General features: G+C 38.1%; 1 protein-coding gene across 1 annotated transcript in view; it reads left to right on the forward strand.

Annotated features, from left to right (window-relative positions):
* The window catches only part of TNKS2 (tankyrase, TRF1-interacting ankyrin-related ADP-ribose polymerase 2), a 100,692-nt gene that overhangs the window by 30,754 nt on the left and 55,911 nt on the right, over positions 1 to 14,027 (forward strand). The gene's annotated exons all lie outside the window — the stretch shown is intronic.

Consider the following 14,027-nt stretch of genomic DNA (forward strand, 5'->3'; position numbering starts at 1 on the left):
CTTTTAAGGAGAAATGTGAGCTTTTTATTCAGGAAATTTTTATTTTGGAAGGTTGCATACTCACATTATACCAATATCACATTATGATAACAAAATTTAACCATTATAAACTTTTTTCCACTGGATCGATGACATGAATTTAATAGGCAATCAATCCAGAGTTCCAACTTCAACTTTAACCAATTCCAATGTCAAATCTCTGATTATCATATGCTCTACTTAATGAGTAACTAGCTGGAGAGTAAGATTTCAGTTTGATTGCAGCATTATATGTACAAACTAGAGGACTGGTTTTTCTATTTTTAACACAGTTATAGAGTAACAAACAGGCTTTTAAAGGCCATGAAAAAATATCACATAGCTAGGAGAATTGAAAAAAAAATGCTTCTAATTACAGGATAAGTTCCTCTCATATTCTGGGTTTGATTTTTCCTTAGGATATAATATGACATATTGTGCTATAGAAATAATAAATAACTCCCAACAACATCTATATTATGAAAGCATTGGTTGTCTAGTGTGAGGACTGGGCCAAACAGATTCAAGCATATCCATGATTTTTATTAACCCTTTCCTAAGAATTAATCAAGATTTGAGTCCCAATTCCACCACTCAAAAACTATGTGATATATGATTAGCTTTTCTGGGTCTCAGTTTTCTCATTTGTAAAATAGCGATAATAACCCACCTCACAGGACTATTGTGAAGATTTAGTGAGAGAATATATATGGAATACCTAGGGAATCTAGGGAACTTCCTTCAAACCCCTCCCCATCCCTAAATTTCCACTCTTACTGTTATGAGCCAAGAGGGACGTATGTGAGCATCCCCTCCATTCCTCTGTAGCAATTAAATAAGTATCTTTTTGTTTATAGACATTCTTACAAAATATATCATGTACATGTGATTTTACTTTAAATAGTATTATATAACATATTTCATTTTATTTCTTATTCCATTTACATTTTGGTTTGAGGCTTGGAGCTCTTTGTTTCTAATTACTGTGATTTGGGAAAAAATATAACATCTGTTATAAATCAATTTTTTACAGCTCCTTTTCAAAAGCAAATTCAAAAGCAAATTTTTTTTAAGATCAGATATGTCCAAACATGCTTGGAACAACTTTATCTGAAAAGATTAGATATATAGGCAAAGCAAATACATGATGAAAGGGTGCAGGAGATTTTTTTTTTTTTGGCAGAGGGGTGAGTGGGGTGGATGCCCCAAGTGCATCCACTTTGAAGACAGAGAATAACTTTTAAACTTTGAAGAAAGAGAATAAAATATCGTTCTACCCTGAATGGGATGATCTATTCTGATCGTGCTCTAAAGACCATTTTTAAAATTTCAATTGGATTCCTTAAACTGTATGTCTCAGAAATATACCTGGTATCTTGACTAACCAGAACCTCTTGTTTTTAAGATTAAAAATATCATGATGTTTATAATGCTGAGGTTAAAGGACTGATATTTCATAAGAAAACTGAATCGTAGTGAAAAATGATTCAATAGTCAATAATTTCACTCTGCCAGCACTTGATTCTCTTTACTCTTCAAAGAAAGAAATCTATGATATACAACTGGGCATATTTTAACATTGCAACCAGATGCTACAACAGAATATCAAGTAATATTTCTTAGAGCCACATACAACCAAAGAGTGTGTTGCTAGACATCCAACTGTTTGAAACATTTGAAACAATAGCATCTGACTGAGAAGAAAACCAAATGTGCTGTTCAGAGAAAAATCTCTCCAACACTTTTGAATCTGTATTCAATCAAAAAAATCCAAAACTATCTGACAAAGTCTGCAAACATTAGCTCCCACTTCTGATGACTTATAATTGTGAATTTGCATTTTCTAGTTTAGAAGAAAATAAAGAGCAAGAGAAGAAAACTTCTGCATAAAATCTGACCTTCAGCCCTGGCTGGTGTGGCTCAGTTGGTTGGAGTGTCGTCCTAGGCATTGAAGGGTCACAGGTTTGATTCTTGGTCAGGGCACATTTCTGGGTTTTGGGTTCCATCCCAGGTTGGAGCACATAGGGGCGGCAACTGATCAATGTATATCTCTCTCTCTCTCAGGTTGCTGTTTCTCTTTCTCTCCCCCCCCTTCCATTCTTGCCTCTCTAAAATCACTTATTTAAAAATCTAAACTACAATTCAGGTCATCCATGATCAAACCTGTCGGAGATTATTATTAACTGGAGGCCCAATGCACGAAATTCGTGCAAGAGTAGCCTTCCTTCCCCCAGCTGCCGGCACCGGCTTCCCTCTGGCACCCGGGACCCGGGCTTTCTTCCAGCCACCGGCAGGCACCTGGGACCCAGGCTTCCCTTGCAGCCCTGGCTTCGTCTGGAAGGTCGTCCGGTCTAATTAGCATATTAAGCTTTTATTATTATAGATAATTTTAATATGCTTTATTTTTTATTTTTTTAAACTTGCTTTCAGATTTTAATGCACTTGTCAACAATGGTGGTACAAGGCTATGTGCAAGGGTAAAAGGAAGCATACAACATGGTTCACAGTCTTCAGAGGTTGACAATATAGTCAGGAATACAAGATTCAAACATAGAAGAGGATGGGAAAAATAAAACTGACTAGTAAATAACAAATAATTGGATAGATAATATTTACTACAACAGCATGAAGGGTTGAAACAGCAGTAAAGACCAAAGTTTTGCCATTCATAAGAAAGGAGGGGCTCGGGCAAGAGTAAGAGCAAGGAAGTACAAGCTATTGAGAATAACAGGAGTGCAATGCTATAGTCCAAACAGTAAAAGCATGTTAAATAAATTATCAGACCACTTTAGCTAAAAGAAAAATATATAGAACACGAGTGGGACAGCATTAGAAAGAAAAATGAACTGTGGAGGGCACTGAGTCACTGAGTGTTAGGTTAATGTTCCCAGAAGACAATGAGAAAATCACTGGAGACTCAGTACAGGGTAACATTCCCACACTATGGAGGGGTGAGGGTCAAGCCTGTAGCAGTGTTTAACAGACTGAAGACAACTGAGGGACGAATCATGCTATTTCAGTAGTTCAGAAATAATGCTAAAAGCTTGAAGTACAATGATGAATGGGGGGTGAGGGAGGGGATGAAATTTGGTGAGGGAACAACTGACAGAACCTGGTCAATAATGTAAAGTTAGACATGTACAAGGCAGAGGAAGGAATCAAAATGTTTCCAAAGCTTTAAAACTGGGAACAGAGGTAGCATGAAAAGAAACATAAGACAGAAAACCATTACTAATAAATTTTCCAACAATTGAAATGTTTTTAAACCAAAATTCTATTTATGTTTTTATTTAACACAAAACAAAACACCAACCCAAAGATACAGCCAATTTCTGCAGTTGAATACAAAGAGCATTCATGCTCAAATATTATGAAGAAACATCTTGTACTAAAGAATAAACCACAGTCTATCATAAATCTGCGTGAATTAGTAGCTAGTTGATCCAGATCCGTGTTGCTATTCTTTTTGTCCAAATGGCTCCCATTACTTAAATTACCATACACTTCATATTTAAAATAAACAACTAGGCAGAATAACTAACTGACACCCAAGAACTATATGAATAAAAGCAACACATCCTGGAATACATATTTCTCAAAAGACTAATCAACAGCCCTAACTGGTTTGGCTCAGTGGATAGAGCGTTGTCCTGTGGACTGAAGGGTCCCAGGTTCGATTCTGGCCAAGGGCATGTACCTTGGTTGCAGGCACATCCCCAGTAGGGGGTGTGCAGGAGGCAGCTGATCAATGTTTCTCTCTCATTGATGTTTCTGGATCTCTATCCCTCTCCCTTCCTCTCTGTAAAACTATAGATTTCTCAAAAGGCTAGTCAACAGACTAGAAACACTAAATTGCAAACTGAGCTACTATCAAATCCTTTATAAATAAATATAGACTCATACCTTTCTTTTCCTAGAAGTCTCCACCAAAGTAATCAAATTTTGAAAAAAATAATAACTATAAAATACCACATTCGACAAGTTTCATGAGTTTCTTGGTTACCTTTACTTTATCTTTCAAGCAACAGAATAGACAATTTTCATCAAAAGTCCAATCTGAAATGTTTTCAGGTTCACAGCTTTTAAATAAACTGAGATTTTTTAAAAATGCGGGTCCAAAGAGCCCTTCAAGAATACTTTCTAACGTTTTTGGAGGGGGGTTGAATATACTAGTTAAGCCGTATGGTCCCCGCCAGCCGCTGCACAGGGAAACGGGACCTACAGTGAACGAGCTTGTGGCACCAGGAGTCCAGTTCTTGCATCGATCTCAACAGGGCATTGCTGCCGCCTACACACCCTCGCCATCTCTTGCCTATGCTTTATTTTTTAATGCTAATAGAGTTTTTAACCTAAAATTGGTGGTTTGCATATGGTCTAAAATTCTATTAAGTGGTCCACAGACATCAAAAGTTAGAGAAAACACATTGATGGCTAAGTATGATGACAAAGTGGTTTGATCTGTGCCTCTGGGTAGCACTGATTCACAACTGGCTTCAAAGTTTTAGGTAGGAACTGAAAGAACAGAGTTGTCCTCTTCCTAGGTATGAGTCATAGGAATGGGTGTTATTACTACACTATACTATCCCTATAAACAAACAAAACCCTGTAATTTGAATAAGTAAAATGAACAGTCATATCAACTGTACACACCAAAAGCAGACATACCTCAGGTCTTCTCACCCCTAATTCAGACTCTGCTTTAAACCGTTCCTTCTCATAACTGGAGTCTTTTGGGCGTGCTTAGTATAGCACAATGCTTTCGTTATTTAAACCATCAGCTGAAAGGACATTTTATCCTGGGACTCTAATCTAGTTGATGACTACTAACTAGCTGAACTTCCTACATCACAACTAGCTGCTAGTTGTTGAGCTTTCATTGTAAAACTTCCTTCCATCCCACAAAATTGTCTTCTTCTGCTGCCTTGAGAGAGCATTCAACGCAGTCAAAGCAAGGCTTATTGGAGTCCAGAGCTCTCTATTCTAATGGCACCCTATTCCCTGGACCTTGTACAAAGCACTAATTTATCTTCTGACCCCGCAACCTGACCCTCAATTTTGCTACCAGACCTGGACATAAGACAAGGAAGTATGTGAACACTGAATACTTTTTTAATTTCTTTTTAAGCCTTAAACCAGCATTACAGTTTGCAATTGAACTGAAGGTTCACATTCGCTCTATTTGCCAGTCTTTAAAAAAAATCAGTAGAACTATTTCCACTAGATGGCAGACTTTACCAAGAACTGTAAGAGTAATGCCCCCTTGCGGCAATTTGCACGTTTTAAAAATTACCTTTAATGGAGATAAGTATACATGCAGCCATTTAGTACACTCACTCAGACAAAGCTTTTATGATTCTATTTTTTAGGCCCCACTTTGGAAAAAGTCAATAAATGTTAAATGTGTAATGTACACTTAAAAAATAGAAATTTTGTTTGTTTCATATTGAAATTTTTCTTTTTAAAATTGAAATATAGTTGACCTATAGCATTATGTAAATTTAACATGTATAACATGTTAACTTGTTACACTTATATATTATAGTATAATTGCCACTGTAGAGATAATTAGCACCACTATCACTTTATATAATTATCATTTCTTTTTAGTGGCTGGAATAATCATCTCTTAGCAAGTTTGGTTATTATCATACAACTAGAGGCCCGGTACACGGATTTGTGCACAGGGGCGGCGGGGGGGGGGGGGGGGCGCCTTGGCTTGGCCTGCACCCTCTTGCAAGGCTGGCCTGCAGGGATGGGGCCTAAACCAGCAGTCGGACATCCCCCGAGGGATGTAGCAGTGTGCCAAGCGGCAGGCGGCCAGGGAGGAGCCCGAGCCAGTGCACTGCTACATCCTGGCCTGCTGCACCTGCCACTGCCACTCAGTAGCACTGCTGCGGAGTCGAGAGAGGCTCCCACCACTGCAGCTGCACTTGCCAGCGGTTAGCCCGGCTTCTGGCTAAGCGGCACTCTCCCTGTCGGAGCACACTGACCACCAGGGGGCAGCTCCCGTGTTGAGCATCTGTCCCCAGTGGTCAATGCACGTCATAGTGACTGGTTGACAGGTCGTTCCAGTCATTCCAGTTGTTCAGTTGTAATGGTCACTTAGGCTTTTATATATATAGATAGATATCGTTGTCTATATTCACTATACTGTGTATTAGATCTCTAGAACTTATTTAATACTTGTTTTGAGTTTGTAGCCTTAAACAACATCTGAGAATTTCCTTAAATAAGGAGTTTCACCCCCCTCTCCCCCCAAAAAAGACTGAAAGACATATATAAAAATTATCTCTGGAATTGTTCATATTTTCAGATCAAAAAGTACTTGTTGTCCGGCCAGTGTGGCTAAGTGGTTGAGCATCGACCTATCAACCAGGTGGTCACGGTTTGATTCCCGGTCAGGGCATATGCCTGGGTTACGGGCTTGATCCCCAATGTGAGATTTGCAGGAAGGAGCTGATCGATGATTCTCTTTCATCATTGATGTTTCTATCTCTCTCTCCTTCTCACTTCCTCTCTGCAATCAATTTAAAAAATATTTTTTTAAAAAGTACTTGTTGATTATAAAAATTAAGTGTTTGATATTTGGGAGAAGAGATTGGCTATTGCTATTGAGTGTTGGCATTTGTTTTGCATCTTTTCTCCAGTAATGCTTATTTCCAGTAATGTCTGCCTTAAAGTGTTCTTATATGATATTGATATAGCTGCATCAGTTTTCCTTTGATTAGCATCTGCATGATATGCTCTTTAATTCTTTTACTTTCAAATTTTCTATGACTTATATCAAGGTATATTTCTTATAAGCAGTATATAGTAGGAGTTTTATTATATCCAAACTGACAAGTGTTTAATTGGAATATTTGGTTCATGTACATTTAATGTAATAATTAATATATAATGTTATGATAATAACTACTACCTTATTACTTGTTTTATATCTCACCCAGGTGTTTTTTAATCTTTCTTATCTTCTTTTGGGTTAATTAAATAATACTATTATTCTTTTTTTCCCATCTATTAGTTAGTTATACTTTTTTGTTTGTTAATCCTCACCAGAGGATATTTTTTCCATTGATTTTTTTTTTAATCCTCACCCAAGGATATTTTTTTCATTGATTTTTAGAGACAGTGGAGGAGAGAGGGAAAGACAGAAAGAAATATCAATGTGAGAGAAACACATCGATTGGTTGCCTCCTGCACAAGTCCCTGGGCCAGGGAGGAGCCTGCAACCGAGGTACTTGCCCTTGACCTGAATGGAAACTGGGACCCTTCGGTCTGCAGGCCAACGCTCTATCCACTTAGCCAAGCTGGCAAGGACTCTATTGATTGTTTAGAGAGAGTGGAAGGGAGGGTGATAGGGAAGGGAGAAAGAGAGAGAGAGAGAGAGAGAGAGAAAGAGAGGAGAGATAAAAATCCATCCAATTGATTCATTGCCTCCAACACTCACCCTGACCCACACTCACCCTGACCGAGCAAGTGAGGCAGGGATCCTACTCAACCTAGGTACTGCCCTTGACCGGAAATCGAACCCAAGACCCTTTGGTGCATGAGCCAATGGTCTAACCACTGAACGCACTGGCCAGGGCTAGCTATTTATACTTTTTAGCTATTTTTTAGTGGTTAGCCTAAATATTGTAATTTTTTAAGTCTGTATTAGTTTCCTAGGACTGCCATAAAAATTACAACAAACTGGATGGCTTAAAACAACAGAAATGTATTCTGTCATAGTTCAGGAACAAAAAGTCCAAATATCAAGGTGTCAGCAGGATTGGTTCTTTCTGAAGGGGCCTGAGGAAGAACTAATCTATGCCTCTCTCATAGTTTCTGGTGATCCTTGGCAATCCTTGGCTTATAGAGGAATCATTCAAACATCTGTCAACATCTTCATATGACATTCTCCCTATATCTCTGTGTCTTCACATGACTTTCTTTTTAAATATATTTTTATTGATTTTAGAGAGGAAGGGAGAGGGAGAGAGAGATAGAAACATCAGTAATGAGAGAGAATCATCAATTAGCTGCCTCCTGTATGCCCCCCACTGAGGATCAAGCCCACAACCCGGGCATGTGCCCCTGACTGGAATCAAACCCAGGATCCTTCTGTCTGTAGGCTCCATCCACTAAGCCAAACCAGCCAGGGCATGACTGTTTTTCTTATAAGCACACTATATTGGATTATGGTCCCACCCTACTCCAGTATGACCTCACCTCTACTTCAGGAACTATACCTGCTATGACCATATTTCCAAATACTAGTAAGGTCACATTCTGAGTATTGGGAGTTAGAATATCAATATCTTTTTGGAGGAACACAATTTAACCCTCAATACAGCCTTAAATTAATTATTACTTTTACTACTTCCCTGACAATGCTGGGACTTAAGAACACTTTAACTCAATTTACCACTTCCTGCCATTTGTGGTATTGGTATCATGCATTTAATTCTACATATTTTAAATTTCAAAGAACATTATTGTTCTTTTATACCATCAAAGTCCATTCATTTTCACCCATATTTTTAGCTTTTCATTGCCCTTCACTTTTTCTGTATTTTCTTTTCCCATCTTGGATCATTTGCTCCCCCTTTTACTCCTAGTCCCCTGAATCTTTCATTATATGTATGTTAGATCTGTTTGCTATGTCCCATTTGTTTCTGGTAAAATTCTCTTTTTCTTAATCTATTTTCTCCTTTCTCTCTGTTTTCTTTATTTATTTTTTATTTTTTTAAATATATTTTTATTGATTTCAGAGAGGAAGGAAGCGGGAGACAAAGATAGAAACATTAATGATGAGAGAGAATCATTGATTCGCTGCCTCCTGCACACCCCCTACTGGGTATTGAGCCCACAACCCAGGCATATGCCCTAACAGGAATCAAATCATGACCTCCTGGTTCGTAGGTTGCTGCTCAACCACTGAGCCACGTTGGCTGGGCTCTATTTTCTTAAATATATTCATCACAGTTATATTTAATATTTGACTGGTATCTATAACTCTGAATCACCTGTTTTTTCTTATGTTTTTGGTCATTTTTCTCTATTTCTTGGTATGCCTGATACTCTCTGATTGATATTTAGATATTGTGTTGAAAAATTGTAGAAGCTCTGGGATGAGGAAATCACGAGTGCATTCACCATTTTCTTTCCTGGGGAGGCAAAGTTAGACTGATCACTTTAGTCCAAGCAGGGGCTGAGCTGACTCAAGATTAAGCTGCAGTTCTCCTAGTTCTTTCTGCCTCCTCTCATCACTCCCACAGTACAGCATAGCCTCAGGGTTCAGACTAAAAGCCTGGGTGGTTCCCCTCCTCCATGACCTGTCTTAAACTCTAATCCTTGACCCCTTGGTTGCCTGGGACAGCCAGAAACTCCACACTACTTTTCAGAAAATTTCTGCCTCGCTTCTTAGCCTCCTTCCTGTCTTTCACAGCTTTAGAATTCAGCAAAATGGCTAAAAACAAAACAAAACAAAAAACAAACTCTGAGCAATTGGGCTCAATTTTCTGCCCCTGCAGCTTCCACTTTGTCTCTTTAAAACCAAAGGATTGCCAAATGCTCTGATGGTTTCTCTGCCTTTCAGCAGATGGTTTCCCTTTGCCCAAGACTTTAATTGGATATCAGCACATTCCTTGAGCACAGAATTGTGAAATTCCCCCATGGAAAAACATGGCTGTGGAATGTTAGTTCAGCTCTTTATGGTTTTCCCCTCTCCAGAATCTTGACCTCTCAAATGCTTACTTGTCTTACCAATATGCATAAAGAGAATTTTTTTTTTAACCCAACTTCTCTAGTTATTCTTAAAGAGTGCAATTTTCTGCCATAAGTTAATCTATCATGCTAAATGTAGAAGACCCAACCAGAGAGTTTTAGAGCTTCCCCTTCAGTGAAGTTATTGGTTATGCTCCGGAAACTTCGATTGCTGAATAGGAAAATTTCTCATTTTTAAAAAAATATATTTTATTGATTTTTTACAGAGAGGAAGGGAGAGGGATAGAGTTAGAAACATTGATGAGAGAGAAACATTGATCAGCTGCCTCCTGCACACTCCCTAGTGGGGATGTGCCCGCAACCAAGGTACATGCCCTTGACCGGAATTGAACCTGGGACCCTTGAGTCCGCAGGCCGACGCTCTATCCACTGAGCCAAACCGGTTAGGGCAAATTTCTCATTTTTAAACATCAGATATATGATGGTCTCTTAATCCCAACCATATAGTAATTAGTGTGCCCTATAGCAAATTATGAATTTAAATAAATTATGAGAACTTGCCATTGAGCTGTCAAGAAACAAACAAAAAAATATATATATATACATAATTTAAAAACAAATATATAATTAATAAAGCATGTTGAAAACAAATTTTATTCAAGATTGGAGCAAAATAAACATGCTAAGTTTTTCAGAGAAACAGAAATGTTATTAAATGTATTCTGCATTAACCTAATAAAATAATTTGCCATTTTTAAAAAAAGATTGAAGCAAAATGTTAAATTTATTTCATTTATTTCATATTGGTATAGATAACCTAACTAAATATTTATAAAATAAAAATAGAATTCTTTCAAAAAGTGTTATACCTTGGTGAATTTTTTTTTTTACCTCAGGTGTATAGAATTGAATAAAAAATATTAATTTCATGGCAAGTTAGTATTATCCATCCAGGTTAAGCCTCATTTTTTAAAAATTTTTGATTTATTTATTGTCTTTTGTTAATCTCTGTCCCTGGTCCCAAACTTCATTTTTCACTTTTTCTGCCTTTTCTTTTCCATCTTAGAGCATGTGCTCCCCCAAGATGAGAGCTTGCATCAAATCATAAGGTCTCTCTTATGTATTTAATGTATGTTCTTTCAATCTACCTTCATACATGTATTTGTCCTTGAAAATATTTGATAGTATTTTTGTGTATTTCTTAACTTACATGAAACTGTGCTGTCAATTGCATTGTTTTTAATTTTTTGTGAACCTTGTTTATTCATATTGCTCTATGAAAATCCAGCTCATTTCTTCTGATCATTGCATCATATTCAATCCTATGCTTATATATTTTCCTTATCCATTTTTTTTATAAAGGACATGTCATTTATCCCCAACTCTTGATTACCATAAGCAACTGCAATAAACATCCTGTGCATGTCTCCTAGTGCATCCGTGTAAGAGTTTCTCTAACAATAAGTGCTGGTGAGGACGTGGAGAAAAGGGAACCCTCGTGCACTGCTGGTGGGAATGCAGACTGGTGCAGCCACTGTGGAAAACAATATGGAATTTCCTGGAAAAATTAAAAATGGAACTGCCTCTTGACCCAGCAATCCCACTTCTAGGAATATATCCTTAGAAACCTGAAACACCAATCAACCCAATAGAAAAATACAAATAGACCACAAACAATGAAGGTATTCAACTTTCTTTGCATTTTTAATGCCATCTTAACCATTTTTAAATGTATAGTTCAATAGTGTTAAGTATATTCACATTATGCAACAGATCTCCAGAAATTTCCATGCTGTGAAACTGAACCTCTATACCCATTCAACAATAAATCTATTTCCTCTTCTCCCCAGCCCCTGGTAACTAACCATTACTCAACTTTCTGCTTCTATTTTTGCCTCATGTTATGAACTGAATAGTATCCTCCCCCAAAATTCATGTTGAAGTCCTAACCCCCAGTACCTCTGAATGTGACTATATTTGGAGATAAGGCCTTTAAAGTGAAATTAAGATTAAATAAGGCCACATGAGTGAGCCCTAATCCAATCTGACTTGCTTCCTTTTACGAGAAAATTTGGACACAAAGACACCAAGAATGCATATGAACAGAGAAGAGACTCTATGAGGGCACAGCAAGAAGTTGGTATCTGCAAGTCAATGAGAGAGGCCTCAGGAGAAATAAGACTTGCCAACCCTGATCTTGGATGTCAAGTCTCAAGAACTGTAGAAAATTAATTTCTGTTGTTTAAAAAGCCACCTATTCTGTGGGATTTATTATGGTAATCCTAATTAATACACCTCATATAAGTGGAATCATACAGTATTTGGGGACAAAGGGGATTGACTTATTTCACTTAGTATGATGTCCTCAAGGTTCATACTAGTATATGCTGCAGCATGACAGGATTTCCTTATTTTTAAAGCTGAATAATATTCTGTTGTATGTATACACCACATTTTGTTTATCCAATCACCTGTTCATGGACATCAGGGTTGCTTTAACCTCTTGGCTATTATAAATAACTAGTGGCCCGGTGCACAGATTCGTGCACATTGAAAGGAAATTAATTAGAAGAAATATTTTAATATTGCTATTTGCCCTTTCTCTATAATAGAAGTGCCAACCAAATTCATGATCAACAATGACAGATGGAAACACACGAGTGTGATTGGTGCCAGCGAGAGCTTTATTATGTATTGCGCATGTGCGAGTCAGTTTAGCCTTTTATAGATATAGAATAAACTTGCCTAATTAGACCTGCTTTTTGATTTAGCTAAACTTTTTCCAGCCCAGTGAAGCACCCCAACTTCTCTTTCAGGTACTTGTCAGCAACACAGCAGTAAATATCTACACGAAGCAGATTATTATTGTAGATCACACAAGGAGAACAAAGGGTAAAATATTTAACTGTAGCAGTGTTTGACTATATTCTGCTCAGTGAGAAAACCTGAAGTCATTTTCAAGGTCCACCATTTCTTACTTCTTTTCAGTCGGGTCAAGTTTCTAAGCTTTCTAAATCTCTGTTTTCCGGCTAACGAAAAGAAAATAGGATTCCACCAAGTCTCCTATCTACCTACTCCAGGATTTCTGTGAGGATCAAATGAGATGAGGCACAGGAAGTCCTAACCCCCAGTACCTCTGACATTTGGTTACAGTGTGAAATGTTTCCACCTGGCTATAAAGCAAGTCGTGTTCCTGGGCTGAAGAAACTTCAAGGAGGCTAGTCGCCAGGGAGAGGAAGCTGGGCATTGCTACCTGACGTCATTACCCAGACAGGCACTTAGCATACTAACCTTTTATATAGAGATACTACTATGAACAAGGGCATGCAAGTATCTCTCCAAGACCCTGCTTTCAATTCCTTTCTCTATGCCCAGAAGTGGGGTTACTACATCACATAGCAGTTCTATTTTTATTTTTTTAGAAGTTCTATTTTTAAAGGTTTAGTAAATGCCATACTGTTTTCCATAGCCATTGCACCAGTTTATAGTCCCACCAGCAGTGCACAAAGGTTCCAATTTCTCCATGTTCTCACCAACCATATTTTATGGGTTTTTTTTATAGTAGTTATTCTAATGGATACATATATTTTCGTAACTTTCATAATTATAAAAATGCTGCCAAAAGTGTACATCCTCTATCTTTTAGCACAGTAGTGAGTCAACATTTCCAAACAAAACCTGAAAAACAGGTTAAAGAAGTTCAGGCAACTGAGGAAATTTTTTTGCAGTTCATTGACCTTTGCCCCATACATCCACACCTCAGCTACGTCAGTGTAATACTGGTTTACCTGTGGGCCATTGGATTAGTCCTCAGCTAATAGCTCAACTATGGGAAGAAGAATTAACCAGAGCCATACCTCGCAATTATTAATTTAGAATTGAAACAAACTTCCATTGCCTTCCTAATTTCACTTAAATGATCTTGAGGCAGCGCACCCAAACTTCCCATCAGGTGGAGAGCGGGGAAGAAACAGGAAAGGAAAACAGAAGATAAATCCCCCAGAAGAAAGGGATTGTGGAAGCTGAAAAAAAGGGGGGAAACTTCCACAGTGAGAATTCCAATATAATATGCAAGATCGCGGGGGGGACGACGCTTTCAAAGGCTCTTCTCGGTGTAACAAAGCAAGGAAATTCACGCTTTAAAAAAGGACAATAGCAGAGTCGTTCTACTTAAGTAAAACCCACCGCAAACATGGCGGTGGGCCGCATCCCCTTCTCCTCCCGCGGCCACATTTCCCACAAGCCCCTCCGCGCGCCCTCGCTCGCTGAAACGGGTCCGGCCGGGCTGCGGCCACTGCGCACGC

The sequence above is a fragment of the Myotis brandtii genome, unplaced genomic scaffold (genome assembly GCF_000412655.1).
Source record: "Myotis brandtii unplaced genomic scaffold, ASM41265v1 scaffold810, whole genome shotgun sequence".
NCBI lineage: Eukaryota > Metazoa > Chordata > Mammalia > Chiroptera > Vespertilionidae > Myotis > Myotis brandtii.